The sequence below is a fragment of the Lissotriton helveticus genome, chromosome 5_1, assembly GCF_964261635.1.
Source record: "Lissotriton helveticus chromosome 5_1, aLisHel1.1, whole genome shotgun sequence".
NCBI lineage: Eukaryota > Metazoa > Chordata > Amphibia > Caudata > Salamandridae > Lissotriton > Lissotriton helveticus.
In genome coordinates, this window is record NC_136065.1 from 1,139,467,332 (window position 1) to 1,139,482,190 (window position 14,859).

The window sequence follows — 14,859 nt, forward strand, 5'->3', positions numbered from 1 at the left end:
GGAATCTCCACGCCCATTTCCTCAAGTATTCTCCAAGTTTACCGTGGCTTACGCAATCAAACGCAGCCATCAGATCGACGAAAGCCAGATACAATTTTCCCCTTTTCACATTTACATATTTCCCCATGAGAAGGGTCAGGTTAAGGCCCTGCTGATAGTACCCAGCCCCTCCCTGAATCCGAATTGGAGATCCAATAGGACATTATTATCCCTCTGCCCACTGTTGCAGACGATTAAGGACAATACGACCTGACACTTTACCCAACGAATCTAACAATGAGATGGGGGGTAGCAGGCCAGGTTCTAACGGGCTCCCTTCTTAAAAATCAGTACCAGGATAGATTCAGACCAAGAATCAATGAGTCTGACTGCGCAGCAAGCTTCAATCACCCTCCTTAATATTGGAGTCCATAGCTCCATATTGTGCTTAAAAAGGTCTACTGGAACTCCGTCAGGGCCCAGAGCTTTCCCCCTTTACTGGCCTTTAATGCGAGCTCTACATCTACTAGGGTGACGTCCAGGGCTATAGGGAAGTCTATTGAATGGGAGCTGAGACTGGTGCTAAGCATTCCTGCTACAGTGTTGTTCTCCTTATTAAGCTTGCCAGAAGTGTTCCACCCATTGTCTTTCGTCTATGGTCATTTCTAAAGTGGGAGTGACACCTGTTTCAAAAAAAGGGGATTTAACCGCTTGCCAAAAGGCAGTGATATCCTTGTTGAGACTAGCTTTGTGTAATTCTGCCCAGGTCTCTTTTTTTAGTTTGCCTTTCCTTAATTTCACAGCCTGATTATACGCCTTTATGAGCTGTCTAATCTTGCGTCTATCCCTGTCCTTTTTGTGTAATGCAGATTTTAACTCTGTATATGCTTTTGTACAGTTATTGTTGAACCATCCCTTATGCTTCCCATTCCACTATTTTAATTGGATTTTCAATGATTCCCTAATTTCATCCGTTATTTCTGCATAGGTTTTTAAGCCTTCCTGATATGGAGTGGAAAGATCTAACCACTTCATGATAGAGGTTAAAGATTTCTAGTTGTTCTAAAATCAGGTTCGTAGAGAGGTTTAACCCTTTCTGCAGCCGCGGCCCGTGGAGGGAGTTCGGTGGGGCAGGGAGGCAGTGCGTTGGAGGGGCAGGATGGACAGTGGTAAACACCAGAATATGGATAATTGCAGGTAAGTAAACAATTTAATAAATAAAATGAATTTTGTAGCGCACCATGCATCGCAAAATGCGATGCAGCGCGCGCAACGAAATTCGTTTTATTTATTATCCGCTGCGTGGTGGCTGGGACCTCTGATTAAATAGCTCCCTGCTCCCCGCAACTAGACCACTAACCGGTCTACCGGAAGTGCCTGGCTCTCCCTACCCCGCCATCTGCGCAACGGTACTGGTTACCGCATCTGACTGGGGCGGGTAAGAGTGAGGATTGAGCACAGGTCATCGTAGCACCAGGAGGTAAGACTGCCCCCAACACTCGCCACACGCAGTATGCACAATTAAAAAGCCAAAGATTAAAAATCAATTTCACAGGATTCGTTCGTTATTTTTAAATATTCAGGCAGCCGGTAGCGTCACCCAGCAGTTAAAGGGCCCTGCCACAGCTCCACTTACCGCACCGCGGCCGCTACGCCACACACCTTTATGCATGCCTGCTCCCTGCAATTAGACCGCTAACCGGTCTACCGGAAGTACCTGGCTCTCCCTACCCCGCCCTCCTCGCAACAGAACTGGTTACCACGTTGGACCGGGGCGGGTAGGAGTGAGGATTTAGCCCAGGTAATCGTAGCCACAGGAGGTAAGACTGCCCCAACACTCGCCATATGCAGAATGCACAGTTAAAAAGCCAAGGATTAAAAATGAATTTCACAGGATTCGTTCGTTATTTTAAAATATTTAGGCAGCCAGTAGCGTCACCCAGCAGTTAAAGGGCCCTGCCACAGCCCCACTCACCGCACGGCGGCCGGACGGTGCCCGGGGTCAGAACCTTTGGTTGTACCGTAGTAAAGCAACAGTATAGCTCCCTGGAATTGCTTGCTTTGTGCCCCCTATTGAGGATCTGTGCAGACACAGCTTGGCAGGAGGCAGTAAGAGTGAGGTCTGCAGGCATTGCTCTTTCAAATTTAGTGTGGGGAGTAAGGTGGACGAGAAAAACCCTCACTTGAACTGCTGTTTGCTGAATTGCCGGTCACTTAGGAAACACAGACTGGCGGTCTATGACCAGCTCTTAGATGGTCAGGTAGACGTAATGTTTATCTCTGAGATGTGGCTGGACAAGGAGTTGGCGCCAGAGATCTTAGAGGCACTACCCAGGGGCTATGCGATCACCAGGATAGATAGAGTTTACGGCAGAGGTGGCAGAGTGGCAATCATTTTCAAGCATCACATTCAATGTACCCTCGAGTCTATCGCTATTGTCGATAGTGAGGCAGGGATCTTTACGATTAAGGTGGACCCGAACTATATTGTTAAAGGGCTTTTGATCTACAGACCTCCTGGTCCCTCTAATCGCTTTTTCTCTAGTTTGTTGGACTACCTTACTCAACCGGCCCAACGGTATGATAAACTTTTAGTGCTGGGTGATCCTAATTTGCATTTTGATGATGCTTGTTGTGGTACACAGTCAAAATATCGAGTTGTAAATATCGACCTACACAAATATCGAGTTAGAAATATCGAAGGTAAAGAGAATCGATGTCAAGAATATCGTTGGACAGAATATCGACACTAAGGTAAGTATTTTTTTTTTTTAAATATCTTTATTGAGTACAATAATCCACCAATACAAAGCAGAATAAGTGAAGCAGTTATAATAAACCCAATCATGGTGTTAATGACAATATGTAATCAACTTTTCCGTTTTCCATTTTCATGTGAAAAGATACAAACCACTCTATTTCCCCCGCCTTCCCTCCCCAGCACTTACTTGGTATACATAGTGTTCCTATAGTGGCACTGTCTCGGTCATATTGCTCATATTGATCGTCTAGTGGGTTGCTCGGTCTCTCAATTTGGCATATAATCAAACAATATACAATGCTAGTAAGGTCCGCACCTCTCCTCGAGGGTATTTCTTCTAGTACATGACATTCGTGTGTGTCTCTCAATGCGCGGGCCCCAACAGGGCAGGCTACTTCGCCTCCTGCTACGGCCATCCACGTGCGCAGTTATTCGACGTGGCCCTGAACACCCATTTCGAACTCCACTAATAGCGCATTCCAATCTAAGGAAATGGGAGTCTGTCTAAGTCCTCTATGCTCTTCTCTGTGTAGTTCCTGTCCTTCTGCCCTTCCCCACCTTAACACTTCCCCGCTCCAAGCCTCTACCTCTGGTGGTCTAGCTGACTTCCATTTCATCGCTACCGCCCTTCTCGCTAACAACAGTGCCAGGTCCACAAATCTAGTAGCCAAACTCCTCTTTTTCTCCTTGTGATCTAATCCCAGCATGCCATACAATGCGGTGTTGTAGGGCCTGCCCGGTGCTATTTCATTTAGAATCTGGTGAACCGTCGTCCAATAATATCCCAGCTTAGGGCAGTCCCAAAACATATGTAGGAGGCCCGCGTCTTCCTGATGACATCTGGGGCAGGTGCCAGCCGCGTCGGGGAACATTGTACGTAGCCTGTGGGGAGGTAAATAAGCCCTATGTACAATCATGAGCTGAATCAGCTTGAACTTCGGATTACGTGATATTTTCTTCGGCAGTTTCAGTATCTTTTCCCACTCCTTGTTGTTGATAGCTCTCCCCAAATCGCCTTCCCATCGCAGCCTGAGGGGTTGTAGCGAAATAGCTTTGTTGGTTCTGATGCCATGAGTCAGCCATTCCGTCCCCATAAGGTATTGCATAGTGATCAGTGTATTCGTGTCCGGCTCCGCCCCGTCCCTTGCCCAATGTGTGGTTATGTAATGTGCAACTTGCGCGTGTTGTATAAATAACGCCCTCGGTGTCTGGTGTAGGCGGGTGAAGTCTGCATTCGCTAAGAGCCTGCCCTCCGAAAAGAAATCCCAAATTTGCATAACTCCAGCATCATTCCAGGGCCGCAGTTTGCGTTCCGTCAACGTGCCAGACCCTAGGGGGATGCCCAGTAATGGTATCGAGGGTGCGTACGTCAAGCGCCTGTTCGCATAGCTGACTGCCTTTTTCCAATGCGTGATTGCTAATCTAAGTAGGGGTGGGGCCGACTCTGGCACTCTGGCCTTCGGAAGCAGCAGCCGGTGTATTTCACCTTTATTTCTGTCAGCCTCCGTCATGTTCAATTCGTGGAGATTGCGACCCGCCAGCCAGTACGCCAACCACTGGAGTTGGCACGCATAACCATAGGCAATCAGGTCAGGCACTCCCATGCCGCCTCCGTCCATGGGGAGCTGCAGCTTGGCCAGGCTTATACGCCGTCTGCCTTTCCCCCAAACCAATTCCGTCAGCAGCGTGTTGAGGGTTTTGAAAAAGGGCATGGGTACCAGTATTGGCAAGTTCGTAAAAAAATAGATCAGCCTTGGTAAGACCACCATTTTGGAGATTGCAACCCGGCCTGCCACCGACAGGGGCAGAGTATTCCAGAACTGTACCTGAGTCTTCAAAGTGCTCAGGGCCTTACCAAGATTGCCTTCCAACAGGTCCTGTGGTTGACGGTAGACCTGGATGCCCAAATATTTGAAGGTCGTGGGCGCCACGTGGAAGTGGTGTGGCGCAATCTGGATGTGCGACTCTTCCAATGAGCCATGAAATCCGAACCCATACGACTTCGCTTCATTGATCAGGAGGCCCAAGAGCCCGTGGAAGTCACTAAAGATCAGCGGCAGCGGTTGCAGCGGGCCGCTGACATCGTTTAGAAACAACAATATATCATCCGCATACGCCGAGATGACATGATGAGTGTTATGTCTGGTGATCCCAGCCGTGGCCGCAAGGGCTCGTACTTTTATCATTAAGGGTTCCAGGGCAATTATAAACCATAAGGGCGACAGCGGGCACCCCGGCCTCGTGCCCCTCGCTATCTCTATCTGGTTCGAGATACATTTATTGGTTCGAACTCGCGCTGTGGGTCTTCGGTAGAGTAAGGATACCCATGCTATGTATTCCGGGGGGATCCCAAATTTGGTCATCGCCGCGAACATATAGTCCCACCTGAGGGAATCAAAGGCCTATCTGAGGTCCAGGGATATGCATCCCTCGGTGTCCCTCCCCCTCTCATCTGGTGACATCAATTGGCTAAGTCTCCTCAGGTTCAAGGCAGTGCTCCTGCCTGGCACAAATCCGCATTGATCGGGGTGTATTATGTCTGAGATATAGTGGGATAGGCGTGTTGCCAGGAGCTTACTGAGGATTTTATAATCCGTATTTAACAGCGACAGGGGCCTGTAGTTCTCCAATTGTAAAGCGTTTCTTCCAGGTTTCAGAAGAGACACTATCAGAGCCTGTAGCGTCGTGCCCGGCAGAGCGTCACCCTCCAGTGCTTCCCTGTAAAGTGCGAGTAAGCGGGGGGCCAATAGGTCAATGTACGTCAGATAGAACTCTGCCGGGAGACCATCGGTCCCGGGTGCCTTGTTCCTCGGTAGAGCCTTAATAGCCTGCCTGACTTCTGCTAATGTAATGGGCTTCGAAAGGTCCGCGCTCTGTGCCTCACTCAGTTGGGGGATACATATGTCAGAGAAGAACGTCGCAAATTCCTGGTCCGAGAGCGGCGCATGTGAACCATATAAAGCAGAGTAATAATGTTGGAACGCGGTATTGATCTCCCGCTGGCCCTGTACTAACGTTCCGGCATCGTTTTGCACCTCCATTATCGGTACGCTTTCTGGGGCGTTGCGTGTTAAGCGTGCCAAAAGCGTGCCAAAAGCGTGCCTGCTCTATCTGCTTGTGTGTGCTGCCTGGTGGTGTATTCCCTATAGTCTATCACTCTTAATTCTTCCAGTAGCTCCGCGTGCTGTATATGGGCCTCCTGAAGTTGGGTGAGGGTGCCGTCCATCCCAGCAGCTTCGTTTTCAAGCATCGCCAGTCTACCCTCCACTTCCCTTAATTTTCCCATCACTAGGTGTTTAACTCCCACTTTTGTACTCATCACCACTCCACGCACGGTCACCTTGAAGGCGTCCCATTCGATTTGCCTGGAGCTGGCCGTGCCGTCGTTCTCTGTGAAGTAGTTTGTGCTAGCGTCCAGTAGTGTGGACCTAAAATCTAAGTCCTCTAGTAAACCCGGGGACAGTCGCTATGTCGGTATCGGAGTGGGCAGTCTTCCCCATTGTATTGACAGTTCTACTGGGTTGTGGTCCGATAGTGTCTTACCCATGTGCTGTACCGACACAACTGACGCCGTCAGTGTCCTGGAACAGAATATTCGGTCGATTCTGGTGTGCAACTTGTGTGGCGGGGAGTAAAATGTGTATTCCCTGTTGGTCGTGTTGAGTACCCTCCATGCATCCTCTAGCTCCCATCCATTCGCCCATTGTGCTAACGCTACAGCCTGTTTCCTGCTTTCTGTCACGTGTAGTGGTGGGTGTGACCTGTCCAGTGTGAGATCTAATACCGCATTGCAGTCACCACCAACAATCCATTCATGTCCCGCCCAATCCGACAACACTCGGCTAACGTCTTCTAGGAACTTCGATTGGTTCGTGTTAGGAGCATATATACTGCCCAGCACTATGCAGGTACCATTTAGCATCCCCTTTGTGAACACATACCTGCCCTCCTTGTCCATTCTCGTTTCTGTTGGTTTAAATGGAACAGAGTTTCTAATCCAGATGGCCGCCCCCCCCTGGAGAACGCAGAAAATGCCGTGGCATAAAGTTGGCCTTTTCACTTCCGTAACAGTTTAGCGCCCTCTGCCCCATTCAGATGTGTCTCTTGGAGATACGCTATGTGCACCTGTCTCCTATTTAGTTGGGCTAGTACTCTGTGCCTCTTATGCACCGAACCCATACCTCTTACGTTCCAAGTGCAGACCTTGTAATGATTAGGAGACGTCATAACCCCAATTACCCCCACCTCAGGACAGTGCCACCGACCTCTGTAAAACTGACCTCATGCTGTACATTTTCAGTGCTGTGTGCGTGTGCACTACCCCAAATTCAACTTTAAGGTCCCCTCCCCAGAAACATAGAGGACCAAACCATAAAACCCAACAGGGGTAAAAACGGAATGCAATTGTGCCTGTGCCTTGGGGGTGTGAGCCCAGTCGGGCACACTCAGCAGCAATTCACCAAAAGTCTGGTTCTCTCAGTCCCCTTCAACTACAGGTGACCTGGGACCTAGACCCTCCCCCTTTGCATGTAATATGTTCATTCACTACGTTACCAAACCGCTGCCGCTGTTCAGATGGTCACATGTCTTCTGCCATCTGCGCCGTGATGCGTGGGAACAACTGCAAGCTGGTGTCCGTATCAGATGCTGCCGTACGAGAGCTGGTTTGGCTATTGGGCACCGCCCCGATGTTCGCATCATGTTCCGCTAGGGCGTTAGTCATCAGTAATGCCACTGCGATCGGGTCACTGCCCTCCGGCGCCTCGGCGCGGTCAGTCCTCGGGACCTCCATCTCCGGAGTCCGGGGGCGATTCTGATCCATGTCCTGCGCATTTGACCGTTGCGTGTCCGACACCGCTCTTCTGGTCCGCGGGGACGTGGGCGGTGAGAGCGCAACCTCCATCCACTCCGAGGCCTCTTCAGGGGTGTCGAAAAAGTAAGTTTTATGTTCATGTATGATTCTGAGGCGTGCCGGGAAGAATAGGGCGTATTTAACATTACGGTCTCTTAGGGCACGTTTTACTCCCCAGAAGGACGCCCTGGCCCTCTGCACCGCTTGAGTGAAGTCTAGGTAGATGGAGACCGTTTGGTTGTCATACTTTATGCGGGCCGTTCTCCCTTGCGGCCTTCAGGATCGCGTCCCTGTCCTTGAAGTGGAGGAGGCGCGCTATCAAGGGACGTGGTGGAGCCCCCGGCTTTGGTGGTCTGGGGGGTATCCTGTGTTCCCTCTCAACGCTGTACATCTGGGTGAGCTCCGCTGGGTCCACGACAGTCTTCAGCCAGTCCTCCACGAAGCGGGTTGGGTTTGCCCCTTCTCTGCGTTTAGGCATGCCCAAAATGCGTATGTTGTTCCGACGTGAGCGTCCTTCAGCATCGTCCACTCTGTCCCTCAAGCCCTGGACCTGCTTCTCTAGGTTTTCCAGCCGCGTGGAGTGTTCCGTCTGTTGAGGTATCAAATCTGCGAGGGCTAGCTTGTGCTCGGATACTTTTTCTGCCAATGTCTTGTGATCGTCCTTCAGGAGTGATAGTCCGGTTGACATTGCGTCTATTCGTGTTTCAAGGGCTTCCCTGGAGGCCCTAATTTCCGTTAGTATAAGATCCAGTTTGGCCTCATGTGTATCGACGCCTGTCAGGGGAATCACATCTTCGTTTGAAGAGGTTAGGGGGTCTTCCGAGCCGGAGGCGTGCGCCCAATTACGAGGAAGTCTGTTCCGTCCCATCTTACGCTGCGATAGTGCACTTCGCCGTCCAACAATAGGTCGTACGTTCCGTCTGCAAAGTGTATCTGCACCCTCTTTGCCGAGCAGCCTGTCCCGTCCACGCCGGTCTGTATTGCTGTGGGACACTCCGCGGGGGCAGCTGTGGAGTACGATATTGTTGCGCACTTATTCAGGGCTCTCTTCGCGATAGTCCAGTCCGGCAGTGGATTGTGCTCACGGGGCTCAGACAATGTATCCTATAGGAAACATCCACACCAGAAACGCGATGCACTATCTCGTGGTCACGGGTAAGGTCGCGTGTCCCCTGTAACCGCCCCTCAGGTCGGGCTCACAGTGATATGAGGGCCGGAGACGGTCTATTCTGCGCAGTGTTGCCCCCCGTGCGGGGTGCCGGCGTCTGTATGGGGTGCTCCACTTCCCGGCTCCCACTCTATTCCCTCAGCCCTGCAGTGATGCCCCCCGGCCGCCCGCGCCGAGGCCGTGAGGGGAAAGAGGCGGCAATGTAGGTTGTTCCACTCCGGTATGTCTGCAAATGTTCACCTGTAGGGGTCTCTGCAGGTGCGGACTGGAAGGGTTTGCTGTACTGTTAGCAATGTGACATACCACCATCGTCTGATCCCCGCATGCCGCACCCGCCTGTGAGTTCTGCACAACCCAAAGGGATAGGTGGTAGCCTCGTCCACGGTTGTGTGGGGCGCACCCTCGGGTGTCCGTCCCGTATGTTGTATACCCTCCAGGGGGGGGGGTCTGCCCTGTGGTGTTGCGTGCCCGGTGGGGGCTCAATGCTACGCCCCGTGCTCTGTGGTGGGTACTCTCCTAATCAGACGTGCGCGGGCCCTCAGGGGAGTGTTCGCAGCTCTCTGCGTTGCGTTGTGGCAGCTGAATAGCCCCAGACCTGCAGTCGGGATCTTGCACCATAGTCAGGGCTCTCCTAGCACTGATCCCCTGACAGTCCCTCGTTGTCGCGGGTGCGGGCAATGCTAGTGCGAGTGTCCCCCCGCCTGTCTCCGATCCCTCAACTTCGGGCCGCTTGCAGTTGCACTGTGGGCTGGGGATTGCGGCAGAACGCTAGGCCTCTCCTCCGGCTCGCGGTCAGTTCTGGGTGCCCTCTGTCTCTGTACAGCTGCGGTGCGGCAAACGAGTACTTCTATCTCTTGTGGCTCGCCCTCAGCGCCGACGTGGACATAAGCCATCTTCCAGGACCACTTCCGTGGCGGACAGTATGGGACGTCAGGGCCTCGTACACATTCCCGGTCAGCGCAATGTCCAGCTCCGGCGCTACGAGTGCTGTTCATTTAACATCCGGCCTCATAAATCGTGCCGCTCTCCTCGCGGTACTGTCCCACAGGTGTCCACCGTGCTCCGGTGGTTGAAGTCGGTAGTGGATTTTCAGCGGGCAGTGGTGCCTCTGGTTCGCCCGGAGTAGTGTCACTTCCGGTCCGCCTCCGAGCGTACTGGAGGCCGCGGCTTCCCTGTTGCTGCCAGGCCTCTTCGGGTTCCGTCACTGCATTAGGGTACACGGTGCAGTGGGAGATTCTCGGTCACTGAAGGCCCCTCTAGGCGCATCCGGTATTGGTTCCGCAGTACATAGGTGCGGGGTGAGGGTCAGCTACCAGGTTCACTGGATATATGCCAGGATTTTAGGGGATTTCAGATGGAGCGAGCTCAGCTCACGTCTGCCATTCTCGGCTGCTAGCCACGCCCCGACACTAAGGTAAGTAATATCGAATTTTTTTATATCGATGTAAGTAATATTGATGTCAGTAATATCGATATCAAACATATCGATGTTAGTAATTTCGATGTTACTAATATCGATATTTGTACTATTATGTATTTTAGTATGTATTTAATACGTATGTGTTATATGTTTCTTGTTAAGTATTTTACTTGTTTTAAGTTATATGTGAACTATTTTCATATATTTATAATGTTATTTTTAAGTCAATTTTATGTTTTAGTACCGGAGCGGGTTGTGGGTTTATAGGGGAATAGGGTGGGAAGTAATTTAATTATATTAAATTAATTATACATTTTTAGGAATTATAAATTAATTTTAATTAATTTTTGCATTTAAGTTCTGTAGCGGGTAGTGCGTTTATAGGGGAATTGGGTGGGAAGTATTTTAATTGTAATTAAGTAATGAATTATTTTTATTTATTGGTATTGATAATTTATGTATTTTTATTTAATTATTAATTGGCAATTAATAATTTTAATTGTTAATTAATTGTTTAATTGGTAATTAATTTTCGTAATTAATTTATTTAATTGGTAATTAATGTTTGTAATTGGTAGTTAATGTTTGTAATTGGTAATTCATGTATTTAATTTGTAATTAATTTTTGTAATTGGTAATTAATTTATTTAATTGGTAATTAAAAAAATTTTTATTGGAAATTATTTGTAAATAATTGGTAATTAATGTGTTATAAAAAGTCATTTTTGGTATTCAAATAATTTTATTGTTTAATGTTTTTTAATTGGTAATCAATTATGGATTTTTTTGTTTTTTACAGTATTTTATTGTTTAATATTTCTTATTTGGTAACTATTATTTTTTTATTGTTAATTTATTGTTAATTATTTATTCAATTTTTTTTAAATATTAATGGGTATTTGGAAATGATGTTTAGTTATTTAAAAATGTAAATATTAATACATTTAAATATAAAAATTATTTCTAAGTATGTTAAATTTAATTTTCATGGTATCCAATTCTTTACTTACTGTTGTACTCTCTGGAGTGGGAATAGTAATTTTTACCCCTACGCTATCCAGCGCTTTCCCTACTGTTGCACTCTCTGGAGTGGGAATAGTAATTTTTACCCCTACGCTATCCAACGCTTTCCCTACTGTTGCATTCTCTGGAGTGGGAATAGTAATTTTTACCCACCCGATATCCAACGCTTTCCCTACTGTTGCACTCTCTGGAGTTGGAATAGTAATTTTTACCCCTACGCTATCCAACACTTTCCCTACTGTTGCACTCTCTGGAGTGGGAATAGTAATATTTACCCCTACGCTATCCAACGCTTTCTCTCCTGTTGCACTCACTGGAGTGGGAATAGTAATTTTTACCCCTACGCTATCCAATGTTTTCCCTACTGTTGCACTCTCTGGAGTGGGAATAGTAGTGTTTACCCCTACGCTCTCCAACGCTTTCCCTACTGTTGCACTCTCTGGAGTGGGAATAGTAATTTTTACCCACCCGCTATCCAACGCTTTCTCTACTGTTGCACTCTCTGGAGTTGGAATAGTAATTTTTACCCCTACGCTATCCAGTGCTTTCCCTACTGTTTCACTCTCTGGAGTTGGAATAGTAATTTTTACCCCTACGCTATCCAACGCTTTCCCTACTATTGCACTTTCTGGAGTGGGAATAGTAATTTTTAACCCTTCCCAACGCTTTCCCTACTGTTGCACTCTCTGGAGTTGGAATAGTCATTTTTACCCACCCGCTATCCAACGGTTTCCCTACTGTTGCACTCTCTGGAGTTGGAATAGTGATTTTTACCCCTACGCTATCCAGCGCTTTCCCTACTGTTTCACTCTCTGGAGTTGGAATAGTAATTTTTACCCCTACACTATCCAACGCTTTCCCTACTGTTGCACTCTCTGGACTGGGAATAGTAATTTTTACCCTTACGCTATCCAACGCTTTCCCTATTGCAATCTCTGGAGTGGGAATAGTAATTTTTACCCCTACGCTATCCAATGTTTTCTTTACTGTTTCACTCTCTGGAGTGGTAATAGTAATTTTTATTTTTATGCTATACAATGTTTTCCCTAATTTTGTATTTTCTGGAGTGGGAATAGTAATTTTACGTTTTACGCTATCCAATGTTTTTAATACTGTCGTTTTTTTGGACTTTAAATAGTAGTTTTATTGATTATTTAGAATGAATTTAGATAATGTATTATGTTATTAAATTTAAAAATATTGAAAGTATATTCAATTTTTTTAATTTATTAAAAATAATTATTTACTTTTTTATGTAATTATTTTATGTGTGGAGATCTATTTGTAATTTATAGTATTTTTAAACAATTTATAAGTAATTAAAGTAATTATTAAAATTTATTATTAAGTAAATATATAATATATGATTTACATATGTGTTTAATTAGTGTTATATTATTATATATCTATTATTTATTAATTTTAAACATTACTAAATATTTTTAACAATGTTTATTTTATTTATAAGTATGATTTACTTTATTTTACACATTATATTTTAACAGATATAAAACGATATTTTTAATTACGATATTTTTAACATCGATATTTTTGTTTCGATATTTCTGTACTTACCATGTTGTAGATAGGATGCCTTCGATATTCCAGCGTCGATGTTTCAGTAGGTCGATATTTTATCTGTCGATATTCTGTCATAGATCCGCTTGTATGGCGGTGGGTGAACTCTGTCAGGAAATGGCCACTTTACAACTTAGGGGCCATCTGCTGGACCCTCTTTTTGCAAATTGGGAGGATATAGTTGTTTATCCCACTCTCCCTGTTGTATGGACAGACCATTTCTTGGTCCCTTTTGCTATGAGACTGCCGGGGCCAAAGACACGGGAGAAAGTAAAAAGGAGCATAGTGTGTCGGAGATGGGCGGGCTTCTTGCAGGAAAAGTTCAGCAGCACCCTTTCGCTGGGGGGCCTACCTGGTGGCACAGATGCTGAAAGGGCATGCATAAACTTGCACAGGTGGATTACGGAGGCCCTGGACATTACCGCCCCCTTGGTCACATAAATTACCGGGTAGAGCACATAAATCTGCTCCTTGGTATTCAGACGCCTTGAGAACGGCGAAAGCAGATTGCAAACGCCTGGAAAGGCGGTGGAGGAAAGGCTTCTCTGACCAGGGGAGGAGGGAGTATAAAGAGGCACTGAAGAGGTACCATGGGCTCATTAGAAGAGCAAAGGCAGTATACTATCTGGAGAGAATTGGATAGGCGGGCAACGATACACGGGTGCTGTTTAGGGTTTATAAGGAGATATCTTCCCTATCTACGTTAGCTGCTCCGGCTGTGGGCTCAGAAGAGCTATGCAACCGTGTGGCAGATTTTTTCTCTGACAAAGTGGAGAAAATCTATTCCAACTTCCCTAAACCCGCCCGAGTAGGAGAGTAGGTGGCGGAGGAGATAGAGTATGCCTGGGAGGGTGAAGGTTTGAAGAGTTTTACCATGCCCCACCCAAAAGAGCTAATTAAAATCTGTATTAGTATAAAATCGGGTTCTCCCAGAGACCTGGCGCCCCCTAAAGTGCTGAGAGGGAACCTGGATTTCCTGGAGCCATTTATTAGACACCTGGTGGAGACTTCTTTTAGGGCTCGCACAGTACCAGGATGCTGGAAGGAAGCTGTGGTCCTACCTCTCTGCAAGAAACCTCATTTTGGCCCAGATCAACTGGATAATCTTCGCCCCATCTCTCTTCTACCGTATTTCGCCAAGGTCGCGGAGAAAGTGGTAAATATGCAGCTGACGGCGCATATTGGGAGATTTAATCTCCTGACTCCCACTCAGTCCGGATTCCGAGCTTGCTATTCAACAGAGTCTGCCTTGCTCTTTGCCACTGAAACCATCAGGCAATATGTGGATGCGGGTCAGACGGAGGCCTTGATCCTGCTGGATTTAAGTGCCGCCTTTGACAATGTTGCCCATCACACTCTGGTGCAGTGTTTGAAGAAAGGAGGTGTCTCGGACAGTGCCCTGAGCTGGATGAAATCTTTTTTGTCTGCTTGCAGCTTCCAGGTGAGGCAGGGCTCCCATTACTCGGTAGTCATCAAATTAAGACAGGGGGTACCGCAGGGATTGACCCTGAGCCCGGCCCTGTGTAATCTCTATGAGGCTCCTCTAGCGGAGATCGCTGATGGGTTTGGGATCAGGGTCGTGTCCTATGCCGGTGACACGCAGCTGGTGGTCTCCCTTACAAAGGCACTGGATAAGACAGCCTGCAACTTTGCGGCGTGCCTGCAAGAACTGGCCACATGAACGGCTAACAACTGCCTGAAGTTGAATGGCAATCAGACCGAGGTGCTTGTGGTGGAGCGAGCCCCATCGGTATGGTCATCTGCCTGGTGACCCCAGAGTTTGGGGACTATGCCTGTCCCCTGCGCTCAGGCAAAGAATCTGGGGGTGTGGCTGGACACAAGGCTCTCCTTTGAGTACCAAACCAGGCGGGTGGCAGGCGGCTGTCTTGGAGTCCTGAAGGTCCTTCGCAAAATATGCTACCGACTGCAGCCAGGAAGACCATGGTCCAGGCCCTGGTGACATTGGGCCTGGATTATGGTAACATTCTTTATCTGGGTGCTACGACTAAGTGTATGCTCAGACTCCAGGGGGTGCAGAACGCAGCAGCATGCTTGGTTCTGATGCACCCAAGGAGGGC